The sequence below is a fragment of the Lipotes vexillifer genome, unplaced genomic scaffold, assembly GCF_000442215.2.
Source record: "Lipotes vexillifer unplaced genomic scaffold, Lipotes_vexillifer_v1.1 scaffold602, whole genome shotgun sequence".
NCBI classification, from domain to species: domain Eukaryota; kingdom Metazoa; phylum Chordata; class Mammalia; order Artiodactyla; family Lipotidae; genus Lipotes; species Lipotes vexillifer.
The window spans coordinates 3,622,302-3,640,429 of NW_006790307.1; positions in this window are offsets into that span (position 1 = coordinate 3,622,302).

The following is an 18,128-nucleotide window of genomic DNA, read 5'->3' on the forward strand; positions in this document are numbered from 1 at the left end:
CATGAATCCTCAGTCTTTAGGGCCATCATGGTTATGATCCTTTGTATTTTATCTTTCTCTAGAATGACGGAAAGTAAAGAAAGGGAGGATGATGAGTGATGGGAGGAAAACATTATTATTTTTGATAATAAATGTTTATTAATAATTTTATTAATAAAATGTTTGTTATATAAACATATATATAAGTGTTTATTATTAACAATAAATTATTATTGATATAATAAATAAATTTTTGATAATAAATTTGATAATAACTTTTAACTACTTGTTGAGAAAGGACCTAATGTTCCCCAAATGTGGACCTTCTCAAAAGGGCTTTTTGTTTGCTTCGGGGACCTGAGAGTTGAGAAACAGCCGTGAAACTTCAGTTTCCAACCCTGGCTGAAAGGTGCTGGGGTTAACAGTGGAAAAGGAAGTGGGGGAGCTAATCTGTAATGTCCTCATGAAAGTAAGAAGGAAGGAGAAAAGAGGAGAAGTTAAGGGAAGGAAAATAAAGAAAAAGGAGAGAAAAAGTGAAAGAGGGAGATAACCTTGGGTCCCCATTGGGACATACTGGCCAGAGACACCTTACCCTCTGTCTGGTTTCATCTCAGACTCTTACCTTCTAGCCCCTAGTCCACTACTGGTGTGAGGCTGACAGGGAGGGAGGGAGGAAAGGATGGGAGTAGAAGTTCTGGATTCCACTGCCTTAGATTACTTCTCCCCAAACCGATTTATAGAGCCAGTGTAATCTCAATCAAAATTCCAGCAGACTTTTTTTTTGTGGAAATTGACAGACGGATTTTAAAGTTCCTATGGATATGCAAAGGACTTAGAGTAGCCAAAAACAACTAGAAATGAAAAAGAACAAAGTTGTATGACTAGATAACTGATTTCAGCATTTATTATAAAGCTACATTAATCAAGGCAATGTGGTACTGGTATCAAGACAGATGAATACGTCAGTGGAACAGAATGGAGAATCCAGAAATAGATCCACACATACATGGACAGCTTCTTTTTGATGAAGATGCAAAGGCAGTTCAGTAGAGAAAGGATAGTCTTCAACAAATGGTGCTGAAAAAATTGAATATCCATATTTAAAATATGTGCTTCGGTCTACATCTTACATCATAAAAAATTAACACAAAGTGTGTCAGAGGCCTAAATATAAAACTTAAGAAAACATAGAAGAAATCCTTTGTGACTTTGGGTTAGGTAGACATTTCTTAGATACATCACCAAAAGCATAATCTAAAGACAAACAAATTGATAAATTGGACTTCTTTAGAAAAAAAAATATCTGCTCTTCAAAAGATACTGTTAGTAAGTGAAAAGACAAGCCACAGACTGGGAGGAAATACTATATTTGTAAGGCATATATCTGATTTTTGTATCCAGAATATAAAGAACTTTCAAAACTCAATAAGTAAACAAACAACCCAATTTTTAAAAATGGGCAAAAGATTTGAACAGACACTTAGGCAAAGAAGATATATGGATGGCAGTTAAGCACATACGAAGATGCTCAGCATAATTAGCCATTAGAGAAATGCAAATTAAAGCCACCATGCCATACCCATGCACATCTGTCTGATAGGTGTAAAATGAAAAGACGAACCATACCAAGTATTGGCAAGGAAGTGGAGGAACTAGAGCTCTACTACACTACTGATGGCAATGCAAGATGGCACAACCTCTGTGCAAAAGGTTTTGGCAGTTTCTTAAGAGGGTACAATTTTACCTGCCAAATCATCAAGCCATTCCACTCCAAGGTGTTTGTGCAAGAGAAATAAAAGCATGTGTATATCAGATACTTGAATACATGAATATTCATATCAGCTTTATTTGTAATAGTCAAAAAAGCAAACAACCTAAATGTCTATCAACAGTAAATGGATACACTGTATCCATACAACAAACACTACTCAGCAATAAAAAGAAATGAACTATTTATACATGCTACAACATGGATGAATCTCAAAATAATTACCCCTGATCCTCACAAAAGAGTGCATACTCTGTGTTCTCATTTATATTAAATGTGAAAAATAAGCAAGCAGATTGTTGTTCGCCTAGGGACTGGAAGATAGAGTGCGGTGGGTGGAAGGGATTAATGAAAAAGTTGTGAGTAAGCTTTTGGGGGTGACATATTTATTATCATGATGGTGGTGATAATTCCTTCGGTGTATGCAGAAGTAAAAACTTATCAAATTATATATTTTAAATATATGCTATTTTTTGTATGTCAATTATACTTCAGTACAGTTGATAAAAAAATATTAAGTTTAACCTACTAATGTGTATTTACTCTCACTGGTTTAAACGTGCTTTTTTTTAAAAAATTTATATTTATTTATTTATTTATTTATGGCTGCATTGGGTCTTCGTTGCTGCACGCGGGCTTTCTCTAGTTGCGGTGAGCAGGGGCTGCTCGTTGTTGCGGTGCGCGGGCTTCTCATTGCAGTGGCTTCTCTTGTTGCAGAGCACGGGCTCTAGGCGCGGGGGCTTCCGTAGTTGTGGCTAGCGGTCTCTAGAGCGCAGGCTCAGTAGCTGTGGTGCACAGGCTCAGTTGCTCCGTGACATGTGAAATCTTCCCGGACCAGGGCTCGAACCCGTTTCCCCTGCATTGGCAGGCGGACTCTCAACCTCTGCACCACCAGGGAAGCCCTAAATGTGCTTTTGAAGAGTATCTGGTTACCACTTTCTGATAGTTTAAGTTGATGATTAAGTGTTTGTCGTATTTGAATGTTTTTAGACATTAAATGCTATGCACGGGCTTAAAACAACACCATTGGAGAACCAAAATTTCATGAGAAATACTGTGAAATAAGCAAGATTAATTATTAAATCAAAACTTTCTCCACGTGACATTGTAGAAAGTACCATGTAATATCATGCTTTGTACTAGGGTTGAAGGCTTCCACATTTATTCATTTGTTCCTCAAGTAGTTCTCTATTAAGTCCCTTTTGTTTACTGGATACATAAAGAGAAAAAAAAAGTCACAAAAAAAGAACTGACTGCCAGAGGGGTTCATGTTTTAGTTGAGAAGATGAGATTAATATACATAAATTAGTAGCAATTTAAGAAAGCCATTAATTGAGATCAAGAGTACGGTGCTTGAAGTTTGTTTCCTGTAATACTTACCTTTTCAGGTATTCATTGAGAGCTCCAAAGTTCTGCAGAAGATAATGGCATTTTCTCACGTTTCATGTCTTTACATTAATCTTTCATGTGCGCACATTTTATCACGAACCACCTCTCTCTATTTTAGTAATTACATCTAAGGATTATAGGGGAATTTCTTCTGAGTTAATCCTCCTTTTTAACATATCTACCCGAGACCTGACTTGATAAATCACTAATGCCGTTGCTGGCCTCGTCACCCTCTCTTGAAATGATAGCAGCAACATTCAGAACTATTAACATTTTTTCTAGACGTTACCTCTCCAGCTGTGAAGATTTTCCTTATGATTCAGGGGACACTTGGAAACTGAAGGTACTTTCTGGAGAAGCACTTACCTTTTCTCCTGCTCTTATTTGGAGTGGCTTTACAGTGACCATTTTTCATGGTATATGTCGTTAACATATTTACCTTCCTTCCGTCGTATTTCATCCTTGAGTATTACAGCTCTGCGTAGTCAGGGCCAGAAGAGCCGCCGGGTGCCTGTCTCTGGCTCCCAGGCCAAATGGGTGAGAAGGAAGCGTCTGTATTTACAGCTTGTTATCGCTCAGGGCCCCCTGAGGTGCCAACTATGCTTGCTTGCGTTGTGCAGCTGCTCAGCAGATTTCTGGACGGCCCGCTTCTCCCATAGATTGTATACGTGTATGTGTCTGTGTGCCAGCTGTGGGCAGAATTTCTAGAAGGCAGTTGGCCTGTTGTGTCTGAAGCCTCATTTTTTTTTTTTAACATCTTTATTGGAGTATAATTGCTTTAAAATGCTGTGTTAGTTTCTGCTGTATAACAAAGTGAATCAGCTCTACGTATACATATATCCGCATATCTCCTCCCTCTTGCGTCTCCCTCCCACCCTCCCTATCCCACCCCTCTAGGTGGGCACAAAGCACCGAGCTGATCTCCTTGTGCTGTGCAGCTGTGAAGCCTCATTTTTGAAATCCTTTCTCTGTCCCCAACTCAGGACCCCTTTTTTACCCCTTTTCAGGTTCACAGTTTTTGTGCTTTGTTCTCCTTATTAAAACCTGCTCTTAGGAAAAAAAAAACAAGCCCTCTTATCAGCTCCATTTAATGTGAGTTTAAGCCAACTTTCCTTTGATGTATTTGCATTTTAAAGTCTTATTTCTGAGTGTGGTGTGCAAGCTTTTCAAGTGTTTCTCAAGTGTTCTGTCTTCTATCATCTTTAGAGAAAGAAACCATTTCAACCTAATTTCTTATACTTAGACACAAGCTGTGAAGCAAAGTGATGTTTCTCTTTCAAGGGATGGTATCATGTGCATCTTAAATACGTAGACAGTAGAAAGTACTGTGCTACAAATGGCGTGAAGGACCTCTGACCTCCCAGTAACCCAGAGTTACATGGCTCTGGACTTAAGATGTTATTGTGCCCTTAAATCCTTACTCCAGCCCCTGAGAAGCAGATAACAGCAGTGATGGTGCTGCCCGTGGGGCCAGCCATAAACCACAGCTGGGAGTCCTGGTAACCAGAACTCATCATAATCAACCATGCTTTTTGCTAATGCCACATTGTTTTTGCATCTTGTGTGGGGATGATGTTGTTTCTGAGGCCCAGCAGCATTTTCTGATTTTATGCCAACTGTTCTGTTGTCAGCTGCCAAGACTCCTCCTGAACCATGTACCATGTATCCTTCCTCCTCTAGAAATTGAAGGGAAATCGCCTTCTTGCCGTCACAACAGGGTTGTGGCCCCGAAGCCAGATTGTTTGCACTTGATATCCAACGAAGATTATTTGTTTCCTTCCTTGCAAGGCTTTGGGTATTCAATGCTGCAGTCAAGACATGCATTCTCCTTCCCCCCATACTCTCTCCATTTCAGATACCCAACGTGGAGTTCCTGTCAGAAGTCTTTTCAGAGTGGTTCTCCAAAGCTCCGAGGATGTTCTGAATTACAAGAATTCACCAGACTCAAGCTATAGTGAAGATGCCAGTCTCTCTGCTGTGAGCAGGATTGATTTTAGGGCATCTCTGAAGCTTTTTGTTTTATTCTACTCAGAGTCAAGAGAATGTCTCTTGAGGACAGTGAAATATGCCCTGGCACATTTCTCCTAAGCACATTTATATTTCAGCATGAAAGAGCCCCCTAAGCGTGCTAAGAATTTATCTAGTGAAGGTTGCAATTTCTCAAGTCCCTTGTAAAGTCACTACTGTTTTTTTTTCTTTATTTTTTTAAATTAAAAAAATTTTTTTTGTGGTACGCGGGCCTCTCACTGCTGTGGCCTCTCCCGTTGTGGAGCACAGGCTCTGGACGCACAGAGTCAGTGGCCATGGCTCACGGGCCCAGCCGTTCCGCGGCATGTGGGATCTTCCCAGACCGGGGCACGAACCCGTGTCCCCTGCATCGGCAGGCAGACTCTCAACCACTGCCCCACCAGGGAAGCCCTTTTTTTTTTTTTTTAAGTCACTACTGTTGACTTGACCTCTGGGATAATACACGTCTTACAGTGTGGAAGATTATCAGTGTACACTTTTTTTCATCAGGGTAGATCTCTACTTAGATGTAATTACTGATGTGTATGAGTGCATGTTATCGTAGCTTTTTTCTCTCTTCGATAATAGGAGAGAAGTCATAGCACCTTAGAAGGTGCTATTTAAGTTTTGTAGTAGACATTCTGTTATTCACCACTCCTAATTAGTCACCAGAAGAGGTGAGGTTTTGTTTTTTCATTTATTTAATTATTTCACTCTTAAAATTTTTAACCATTTTGTAAGGAAATCTTTCTAGAATATATTGAATACTTTTCAACTTTTTAGACCAGAAACACTCAATGTAATTTGATGACTTTTTTTGGATGACTCACAGTCATTAATTACTGACTGCAGCTTTTCCCAAATTGCTGTCAGCAGAATAGTTATCTACTGCATAGTAATAGGTGTCTTTGAAAAACAATGCTCTGTGATCAAATAAATTGGGTAAATACTGGGTAAACAAAATGAAGTAATTTTCTTTTTTTTTCAGAATTACTCAGAGCTTTTACCATGTTCATGTATATTTTAAGTCTCCACAGAAAGAGAATGGAGCTTTTCTCAAATATAAGGAACCAGAGAACCCCCTTTGTGTTAGATTGTTGGAGTTCCTGAAGAAAATCTTTAGAAAATTTGGGGAAAATGCTGCTTTAGTGTGATAAGTCTCTAGGGCTGTCAGTATATATGGGATTATTTGCCTCTATATTGAATGACTCAAATTGCTGCTGGATTTTTTTTTTTTTTTTGCGGTACGCGGGCCTCTCACCCTTGTGGCCTCTGCCGTTGCGGAGCACAGGTTCTGGACGTGCAGGCTTAGCAGCCATGGCTCATGGGCCCAGCCGCTCTGCGGCATGTGGGATCTTCCCGGACCGGGGCACGAACCCGCATCCCCTGCATCGGCAGGCGGACTCTCAACCACTGCACCACCAGGGAAGCCCGCTGCGGGATTTTTATGTCTCCTTTTAAATTACGTTTTCTGTACATTCTTGGTTTTTACCATTTTCAGTTGTCACTGTGAGTGTTCTGACCTCTCCTAAATGCTGGATCCCCTCCTCTCCCCTCCCATCAGTTATGACTGGGGCACCCATATAATTGGTTATTCAAACTGGAATACTTTTGGAAGTGAAAGGAAACTCTTAATAGTTATACAGGGACAGTAGCTGTAAACTCACTCTCCAGGGCAAACCAAGATTGTTATGGCTAACACAAAATTAAGACAAACTAACCTAATTAAACAATAGAGAGGTTTTACTGGCTCATGTAACTGAAAAATCTCAGAGGCTGAGTTGGCGTCTGTTGTGGCTTGGTCAGAGATCTGGCTTCATTTTCCTGGCTCTAAGTATATGGTTTGTCCTTGCACTGGCCTGCATCATGGTGCAAAATAATTGCAGTTTTTTCAGGTTTTACTTCTCACCGTCTGTGTTGCATAGTTTGCCATCAGAAAAGAAGAGCATCTTCGCCCAGAATTATTAGTAGAAATCCTGAGCTTTGTGCTGATTGCACAAACTCCTGAACCAATCCCCAAGGAATTCTAAGTGCTTATTGGTTTGGATATGATGCAGCAATTAGTGTGGAAGGGAGATGGGAAATTCTGATATTACCATGGTTATCAGAGAATATCCCTGGAGGGAGGACTGAATCCCACCTAGATAGAATGGCTGGTACACATTGGAGGCTGGATAGAATGGATGTTGGGGAGACGTTTCTACTATGTGTCCCTCCTTGTTTGTTTCTCCGATTCTGTAAGAGATTTCATTACCAGATATCTAAGTTTATTAGAATTTTCTGTAAAATAATAAGATGGGCCCAAAAGGCCCTCCTGTAATGAATGTGTGTGAGTACTGGATTTGTCACATGTGTTTGGGCTGTTCAGAGGCTTTTTTTGCTTTCTTCATAATTCTCAGTTGTTTTCCAGGTAGGTAGATGGAGTAATTAGGAAGGATTTGGTCAGTAAATTACTGAGACAATATTAAGAGTACATCCCCTAATCAGATTGTTTTTGACCATTTTATTCACACGTAATATATTTTCATCATTAAAAATATAGCAAAGATAGATAAGGAACTTGAAGATCATAAAAAGCATTTGGAATCCCATTGCTCTGACTTAAAAACAAGCATAATTTTTGACCTCCTTCTGAAACAAATATGCCTATTTTTATGTCAACTTCTGTGTATGGAAATGGAAGGTCTCCTGTGTCTTTGAAAATCAAAAAAAGCAATAATTATTCTGTGCTGCACCTGATATTTTCTTTCCCCAACAAATGTTACCCAAATTACATTATGTGGTCATTTATAATGTTACCTGACTAATGCTTTAGCTACCTGTTTTCCCTTCTATGAAATGTAGATTGAAAAATAATAGATTTTCTCACAAAGGTGAAAATGTTTCTCTTAGACATAAATTATTTTCTATTTACAAAGCTGTTATATTTATTCAGCATACCTCCAAGGAAGATTGTTTTCCAAAATAATTGTTTCGAGACACACATTTCTTCAACATTCCGTCAGAGCCCCATAAGGAGTTTGATGCACATTTCTTCTTTTTTTTTTTTTTTTTGCGGTACGCGGGCCTCTCACTGTTGTGGCCTCTCCCGTTGCGGAGCACAGGCTCCGGACACGCAGGCTCAGCGGCCATGGCTCACGGGCCCAGCCGCTCCGCGGCATGTGGGATCTTCCCAGACTGGGGCACAAACCCATGTCCCCTGCATCGGCAGGCGGACTCTCAACCACTGCGCCACCAGGGAAGCCCCCAATGATATGAACTTTTTGTTTTGTTTTGATCTTTTTGGCCGTGCCATGCAGCATTCAGGGGTCTTAGTTCCCCGACCAGGGACTGAACCCATGTCCCCTGCAGTGGAAGGCGAAGTCTTAACAACTGGACCACCAGGGAAGCCCCCACATTGCTTTATGAGAGGCTTATCTTTCAATCCTAAATATATAGGGACATGCTGGGAATTGCATGTCTGTAAATCTGGGTGTCTTGGGGAGATGCTTGAGAAGGGACTGGAGTGGCTGGGCCAGGCAGCGGAGTGTGTGATAAGAGTACAGTCACAGCCCTGTCTGGCTCTGGGTCCTGCTTCTGCCCCTTCACCTTACCATCCCTGAGTCTCAGCTTCCTCTCTGCAAAATGAGGATAATGCCATTTACACATAAAGCGTTGTTTCAAGAATTAGGTAGAACATGGCGTATAAAGCTCTTGCCCCACATTAGGGACCTGGTAAATATGTTAATTGCTCTTCATGGGCAGGTCCCAAGTGCGAAGTTGGAAGGCATTTTGGAGGTCTTCTGGTCCAACCTCCCGCCAATGCAAAAATCTGTCCTGGAGCACGTCTGATTGATGGGTCTTCAGGCTCTTATTAAATAAGCCAGGGGGCCCCCACTGCTTCAGAAGGTAACCTACATATGTTTTTGGTCAGCTCTAATTCTTTTTTTCTTTTTTTTTTTTTTTTATGGTACGCGGGCCTCTCGCCGCCGCGGCCTCTCCCGTTGCAGAGCACAGGCTCCGGGCGCGCAGGCCCAGCGGCCATGGCCCACGGGCCCAGCCGCTCCGCGGCATGCGGGATCCTTCCGGACCGGGACACGAACCCATGTCTCCTGCATCGGCAGGCGGACTCCCAACCACTGCACCACCAGGGAAGCCCCACACCCATTCTTTACATATAGTTTATGACTGTTTTTGTGCTACAACAGCACAGTTGAGTAATTGCAACCGACCCTATGGTGTTTATAACATAAACTATTTACTTTCTGGCTCTTTACAGAAAAATTTTGCTGACCCCTGGTCTAGTGGGTAAGGTAGATATTAAATTCTTGAACGCATCACTAAATATGTCATTGCACATTTCTGTAGTGCAGAGCACTAGGAAAGAGATAACAGGGAGAACCTAATTTAGGTTGGGCAGTAACTCCTCCCTGAGAGAATACACTTAAGCCCTGAAGGACAAAAAAAAGAGCCAGAAGATTGTGAGAGTGTGAGGAACACATACGCAGAGGGACAACTCACAGGAAGTCCTGCAGAAGGAAGAGGGCTTGGCATAATTAAAGAACTAAAAGGCGATTGTGGCTGGAACCAAGTGAGGAGTGAAGGTAGGTGGTTTGAGGTTCAGCTAGAGAGGTAGGCAGGGGCCAGATCAGGCAGGGCCTTCTGAGAATCCTGTTCTTTCTCTAAGGGCACTGGGACATTACTGAAAGGTTTTTAATCGATTTGCATTTTAAAGCAATTACCTGGAGATGGAGAGAAGTGGTTGGATTAGCTCTTTGGTGGACCAGTTGCTTTGGTGGGTGAGTAAAGGGGAGTAAGGAATCTGGGATGATTCCCAGTCATCTGATGTAAGCAACTGGGTGAATGAAGTTGCCATTTATGAGTTGGGGGATTCTGGAGGGGAAGCAGGTTTGGTGTGAATTGGTAGTGATTTGAGTTTTGGAGAAGTTTAGTTTGAGATGCCAGTGAGATATCTAAGTAGAAACGTCAAGAAGACAGTTGGATGCACTAATGTGGAGCCTAGAGGAAAGATATGGGTAGTTATTATAGTTTGGATGCCGTCAGCATTTGAGGTTCTTTGAAGTCGTGTTGGTGGGTGAGATTGCCTGGGGACATGAGTACAGGGTGGGGGTGGGGAGAGGGCTGGGCTCAAGTCCCAGGGGCTCCGACATTAATTATTTGGGTGGAGAAGGGGAGGGAACCTCCAATGAGGAGGAGGAGCCAGGGAAGTAGGAATGACCTAGGAGAACTGGCATCCTTCTGCTAAGCAGAGAGAGTGTTTCAAGGAGGTGGGCAAGGGGCTTCCCTGGTGGCGCAGCGGTTGAGAGTCCGCCTGCCGATGCAGGGGACACGGGTTCGTGCCCCGGTCCGGGAAGATCCCACATGCCGCGGAGCAGCTGGGCCCGTGAGCCGTGGCCGCTGAGCCTGCGCGTCCGGAGCCTGTGCTCCGCGACGGGAGAGGCCACAACAGTGAGAGGCCCGCGTACCGCAAAAAAAGAAGGTGGGCAGGTTTCTATGCCCCGTAGCACTGTTGCTGATTGTCAGGCGGAGACTGCGCGTCCTTCAGGTTGCAGACATGATGAGCACTGGTGACCTTAGCAAGAGCAGGCTCAGCTAAGTGGTGAGGGCAGAAGCCAGATTAGGATAGGCTGAGAGGTACATGAGTAGGAAGGGAGGATAAAGAGACATTTTTCTAAGTTGTTAAGCTGTGAAGGAAAGGAGAGAGAAGGCAGCTGCTAGAGAGGGAGAGGAGATGCAGACAAGAAGTTGTATTTGTTTCTAAGATGTTGAGCCTCAATGGGAAGGAAAGAGTAGGGTGGGGAGGGTGAAGAGACAGCAGAGTAAAGGGTACCAGATGAAGCCTCTGATATTCCTAGAGGGGAGGGAACCTGAGCCCCCAGGGGAGGACTGGCTTTCCATAGGAGGAAGGACACTCTCTCCATCGTAACAGGAAGGAGAGTGGACAGGAGGGATGCAGGTGCAGGTAGGTTTGCCCATGTGCTGGCAGGAAGTTGCGGGAATGTCCACGAGTGGCTCTGTCTTCTCTGTGAAATATGAAACAAGGTCACCTGCTGAAAGGGGGAGGGGTAGATATCAGGAAGGAAATAACAAGAAAATGCAGAACACAGGACATCATTGTTGCTGAGAGAAGGAGGGCGTGTTCATCAGAGAAAGCAAGTAGGGTTGCTGGTCAATTGAGGGTGACGATGATAACTTTACTGTGAACTCATCTCTGGTTTTGTGGTTGTTCTGCAGGTGAGCTCAGATACTTGAATTCATGGATTGAGAGCACATGGGTAGGTGAGGCAGAAGGTGAGATGGGAGGGCAAGGGCAAGACGAGTAAGGGTGTCTCCCAGAGAGTTACTGTAACGATGGACTATGGAATCTAACTTGGCAAAGGAGGATAGTGCATTCAAGAGGGGACTTACAGATAGGGATAAAGGATCAGTGGGTTGAAGATGCCCCCCCCCCCCCCCATTTTGTGGTTGTTCTGCAGGTGAGCTCAGATACTTGAATTCATGGATTGAGAGCACATGGGTAGGTGAGGCAGAAGGTGAGATGGGAGGGCAAGGGCAAGACGAGTAAGGGTGTCTCCCAGAGAGTTACTGTAACGATGGACTATGGAATCTAACTTGGCAAAGGAGGATAGTGCATTCAAGAGGGGACTTACAGATAGGGATAAAGGATCAGTGGGTTGAAGATGCCCCCCCCCCCACACACACACTGTGGTGGTACTTGAGCTACCAACCTGGAAGTATAGTAGACTGTGGGCAGTGAATAAGATATCTGGATTAGTGACTTCAATTTTGGGGCCCAGGAGGTGGTTAGTGAAGTTGAAGAGGTCAAGGAATCGAGATACCAGTGTATTATGTCACACAGGATGATAGAAAGATTTGGGGTGAGACAAGACCCTAAAGGAGTCCTTAAAGCTTCAGTGATGGAGGTGAGTTGATAGAAAAAAGAAAGAGGGGAAAGTTGATCTGCACCTTAGAGGAACAGTGACCTAGGAAGACCAGACTCCCAATACTGGCCCTAGGTAAGGTCTGAGAGCCTAGGCAGGTGTGGCAGACCTGAATCCTCTGGAGATAGCCAGGTTTCAGTTCAGGTAAGGAGGTGAAGGCAAGGAAGTGAAAATGGCTGTTCAGAAAAGAGGCTGAGGATGTGGCGGTTCAGTGGTCTCTGGAGTTCCAGAGGCCACATTTGAGGATGTAGGAGGGTGGGATGCGTGGTCACTGGCAGGGCAGAGAGCGTCTGTTGAGTCACTGGGGAGATGATAGCTGTGGTGGTCTGCACCACTAGAGGCTTCAGTGAACCATGCCTGCCTGTGTCAGGTCTTTACACAACCCCCTTCCCTTGAATTTGGGGAGTCTGAGCCTGTGACTTGCTTTAACCAACAGAACGTGGCATTAGTGAGGCAGTGCCAGTACTAGGACTAGGCTTCTGCTCTCCTGAAAGCCCTCAGACGCCATTAAAGGAATCTGGCTTTCCTGCTGGAGAGACCATATGGACAGGCCACGTGGAGAGGGAGAACCCTTGATCCTACATGGGGGGAGAGGGGGAGAGGCCCAGGTCATCTTAGCTGAGCCCAGCCCTCGGCCAGTCTGCCAGCTGAATGCAGCCACCTGGTGGCTACTAGCAAGGTCAACAGAAGAACTGTCCAGCTAAGCTTAGCCTAAACTGCACAGTAATGAGAAAAAAAAGATTATTTTAGTCCCTAAGTTTTGGGCTGGTTTGTTAGCAGCAGCAGATAACTGAAGTGGTGTTTGAGTGCAGAGGCCTGCGTTTAGGAGGTAACCAAGGAAAGCAGAGAATGTAAGGCATCCCAGTGGATTTGGTTTTGATTTTCCCCCAGAAGTAGGACATAACACGATTCAGCTGTGGCCTGGACCACAGGCTCAGGAGTTGCGGTATGGAGCCTGCATTCCCCGTTTCTGCACTCAGCTCTTGCTGATAGGTTAGTTACAATGAGGTGAACACACCACCACTAGCCTGTGTTACCAAAGGTTTTTCTTCTGGCTAATGTCTTAATTCCTTCAGTCCTTTTGCGCCTCTGGTTTTGAAACTCCTTTTAGCACCTTCCCCAGGTATATTCTAGCTTGTCAATGGCTTTCTTAAATATGGTACCCATAACTGAATTAGTCAATTCCTGGTATTGTTATAGCTTTCATAATAGAAAGGGACTGTCATATTTACTCGCCTTAGGCACTTTTAAAGTGTACATTTCAGATTGCTTTAGCTTTTGCGGGAAACTGTAACACTGTTGACTCATTTTGCTTGAAGGCAACTGAAACACCTATGTCATTGTCGTTGTTGTCGTCTTTTTTTTCTTAACACAAATGGCTATTTGGTCAAATCCTATGCTTGTGCAATTTTTTGAACCTAGGAATGGAGGATTAAATTTAATTGCCTGTGTTTTGGCTCATTCATCTAATCTGTGGTCACTATTTTGAATCTTTTTTTTTCCCCTTTTATATTACCTTAGCTTTGCATTATGCACAAGTTTAAGTATATATATGTATATATTTTTTTATCCTCAGCTGAATCACTGATGAAAACTACGCAAAAGGAAGGTTTGGAGACAGTTCTGTGGTGTACCCATGGAAAGTTTGTCTAGGTTGACACCAGACAACTGAAAAACACCCTTTGAGGTGGTGGTTCAGTGTGCCTCGTCGCGTTTGTTACTCCTCTCCCTTTAGTAAAAAGCTCAGTGGGGAGGTTATTTGAAAGTTGAAAGAGAAGTATCATGAGAAGGGTATCATGAGCACTTTTGAAATTCTCTTCTTAGTGATAGATCTTGATATTGGTTCCTCAACTAGAATTTCTTTAGGCTGGACTCAAAGTTGAGTCTAAAGTCTTTTTAAAAAGGTAGCATTCTGTTTTCCCCAATTCCAGATCTGTCCTTTAGGTGCACACCCAGGATGTACAGCCTTCTCAGAAGCCTTCCTTGAGTCCTGTATCTGTCTTGGCTGAGGATACACAGATTGTAGTCTATTTCAGTCAGATGTTGAGGAGCCGTGAAGGACTTTCACACCATTGATCCATCCATCTGTGGTCAGTCTTTAATTCACAAGCGGAAACATTTTGGGCCAACTATAATGCAGCGTGAATCACAAGCTGTTAATGTTTCTAAAGAGCCTGTGCATATAAAACCATTCTGAGAATGATGGTAGGTAAGAATATGCTCTTTGTGGGTTAAATTCCAGTCCTCAATTATATAAAACAAAAGTAGTGTGTTCTAGCTATTTTGACTTTTAACAGCACCAGATATGTCCCACATAGCTTTTAGATGAGCTGTGTATGCGCCCTCCTGTCAAAGTTAAGTGAAAGATAAGCATCTTCCTCCATGCTGTTAGCAAGGCAGGTGAATCCAGGGGCTGATTACTCTCAAAAAGAAAGCTAAGTAATTCCCTTTGTCAAAGTCTTCGGCAATTAGAGTTACAATATCAAATAAATTACTTTTTTGCTTGATTCTCATGGGAAACAGTTTGTAGCTAATTCAGTGGAGGGACACAACAGGATGCAGTTTTTAAAAATAGAAATCTTGATTAAAGTAGCCAGCTGGTAGTTCCTGCTCTTAAAATATTTCAGACCAAAGTCATTGCTATCTGTTTTATGATAAAAAAAAAACTCTAGTGTCTCAGCTGCTTAGGCCATTGAAACACGTGCACAATGAATTCCTGAACCACATTTTATCTCCGGTTTGCAGGTTTTCTTCTAGGCCATCTTTGTGTCAAGGTGAAATGACTTTTTTTCTTGGAGACGGGAAGGGGTCAGGTTCTTTAATTTTTATAACTATATGGCATGCACATATTTGTTAGTGAAAGCATATAGATTTTTTCTTTTTGAAATAGTTAATAAGGACAGCCTGGCAACTTGGAGAGTACTCTTCTAGAATCTTTTGTTATTATATTATTATTTTTTCATTTTGTTATTATTAATTACAAAATTGACAGCGTCTGTAGTTTCTTGAGCACTTACTATTTGAACGCTAGCTTGGTGCTAGAACTTTATGTATGCTATATGTGTTATTTCACACATAGCCCCATAAGAGGTTGGTGTTATCATTGGTGCTTTACAGGCAGGAAAATTGAGGCTTAGGGATATGAAGTAACTTGTTCAAGGTCACATAGCTAGTAGGTTGTAGTGCTGGATTTCAGATCCCATCTTCTCTGCCTCCAGAGTCTGAGCTCATAACCACTATGGCAAACTGCTGTTTTATCTGCTCTGATTGGATGTGTCTTTTATTGTACAATTAAATCAAATTCCTTTTCTTAAAGTAAGCAGAATGTAAATAATAATGTATTGAGTGGCCTTCTGTTAAAATGAATTCCTAGTCTTATTTTTGGCAGTTTTTAATATAAATTTATTTATGTATTAACATCTTTATTGGAGTATAATTGCTTTAGAGTGTTGTTACTTTCTGCTGTATAACAAAGCGAATCAGCTATATGTATACATATATCCCCATGTCCCCTCCCTTTTGCATCTCCCTCCCACCGTCCTTATCCCACCCCTCTAGGTGGTCACAAAGCACCAAGCTGATCTCCCTGTGCCATGCAGCTGCTTCCCACTAGCTCGCTATTTTACATTTGGTAGTGTATATATGTCCATGCCGCTCTCTCACTTTGTCCCAGCTTACCCTTCCCCCTCCCCATGTCCTCAAGTCCATTCTGTACGTCTGTGTCTTTATTCCTGTCCTGCCCCTAGGTTCATCAGAACCATTTTTTATTTTGGATTCCATATATATGTGTTAGCATATGGTATTTGTTTTTCTCTTTCTGACTTACTTCACTCTGTATGACGGACTCTAGGTCCATCCACCTCACTACAAATAACTCAATTTCGTTTCTTTTTATGGCTGGGTGACATTCCATTGTAGATATGTGCCACATCTTCTTTAACCATTCATCTTTCGATGGACACTTAGGTTACTTCCATGTCCAGGCTGTTGTGAATAGTGCTGCAATGGACATTGTGGTACCTGACTCTTTTTGACTTATGGTTTTCTCAGGGTATATGCCCAGTAGTGGGATTGCCGGGTCGTATGGTAGTCCTAATTTTAGTTTTTTAAGGAACCTCCATACTGTCCTCCATAGTGGCCGTACCAGTTTACATTCCCACCAACAGTGCAAGAGGGTTCCCTTTTCTCCACACCCTCTCCAGCATTTATTGTTTGTATATTTTTTGTTGATGGCCATTCTGACTGGTGCGAGCTGATACCTCATTCTAGTTTTGATGTGCATTTCTCTAATGATTAGTGATGTTGAGCATCTTTTCATGTGTTTGTTGGTAACCTGTATATCTTCTTTGGAGAAATGTCTATTTAGGTCTTCTGCCCATTTCTGGATTGGGTTGTTTCTTTTTTTGATATTGAGCTGCATGAGCTGCTTGTATATTTTGGAGATTAATGCTTTGTCAGCTGCTTCGTTTGCAAATAGTTTCTCCCATTCTGAAGGTTGCCTTTTCGTCTTTTCTGTGATTTCCTTTGCTGTGCAAAAGCTTTTAAGTTTCATTAGGTCCCATTTGTTTATTTTTGTTTTTATTTCCATTTCTCTAGGAAGTGGGTCACAGAGGATCTTACTGTGATTTATGTCATAGAGTGTTCTGCCTATATTTTCCTCTAAGAGTTTTATAGTGTCTGGCCTTACATTTAGGTCTTTAATACATTTTTAGTTTATTTTTGTGTATGGTGTTAGGGCGTGTTCTAATTTCATTCTTTGACATGTAGCTGTCCAGTTTTCCCAGCACCACTTATTGAAGAGGCTGTCTTTTCTCCTTTGTATACTTTTGCCTCCTTTATCAAAGATAAGGTGACCATATGGGCTTGGGTTTATCTCTGGGCTTTCTATCCTGTTCCATTGATCTATATTTCTGTTTTTGTGCCAGTACCATACTGTCTTGATTACTGTAGGTTTGTAGTATAGTCTGAAGTCCAGGAGCCTGATTCATTTAGCTCAACTTTTCTTTCTTAAGATTGTTTTGGCTATTCGGGGTCTTTTGTGTTTCCATACACATTTTGAAATTTTTGGTTCTAGTTCTGTGAAAAATGCCATTGATAGTTTGATAGGGATTGCATTGAATCTGCAGATTGCTTTGGGTAGTATAGTCATTTTCACAAAGTTGATTCTTCCAAACAAGAACATGATATATCTCTCCATCTGTTTTTATCATCTTTAATTTCTTTCATCAGTGTCTTATAGTTTTCTGTATACAGGTCTTTTGTCTCCTTAGGTAGGTTTACTCCTAGGTATTTTATTCTTTTTGTTGCAATGGTAAATGGGAGTGTTTCCTTAATTTCTGTTTCAGATTTTTCATCATTAGTGTATAACAATGCAAGAGGTTTCTGTGCATTACTTTTGTATCCTGCTACTCTACCAAATTCATTGATTAGTAGTTTCCTGGTGGCATCTGTAGGATTCTCTAGGTATAGTATCATATGTCATCTGCAAACAGTGACAGTTCTACTTCTTCTTTTCCGGTTTGGATTCCTGTTATTTCTTTTGCTTCTCTGATTGCTGTCTCTAAAACTTGCAAAACTATGTTGAATAATAGTGGGGAGAGTGGGCAACCTTGTCTTGTTCCTGATCTTAGAGGAAATGCTTTCAGTTTTTCACCATTGAGAATGATGTTGCCTGTAGGTTTGTCATATATGGCCTTTATTTTGTTGAGCTAGGTTCCCTCTGTGCCTATTTTCTGGAGAGTTTTTATCATAAATGGGTGTTGAAATTTGTCAAAAGCTTTTTCTGCATCTATGGAGATTATCATATGGTTTTTATCCTTCAATTTGTTAATATGGTGTATCACATTGATTGATTTGCGTATAGTGCAGAATCCTTGCATTCTTGGGATAAACGCCACTTGATTATGGTGTATGATCCTTTTAATGTGCTGTTGGATTCTGTTTGCTAGTATTTTGTTGAGGATTTTTGCATCTATGTTCATCAGTGATATTGGTCTGTAGTTTTCTTTTTTTGTGACATCTTTGTGTGGTTTTGGTATCAGGGT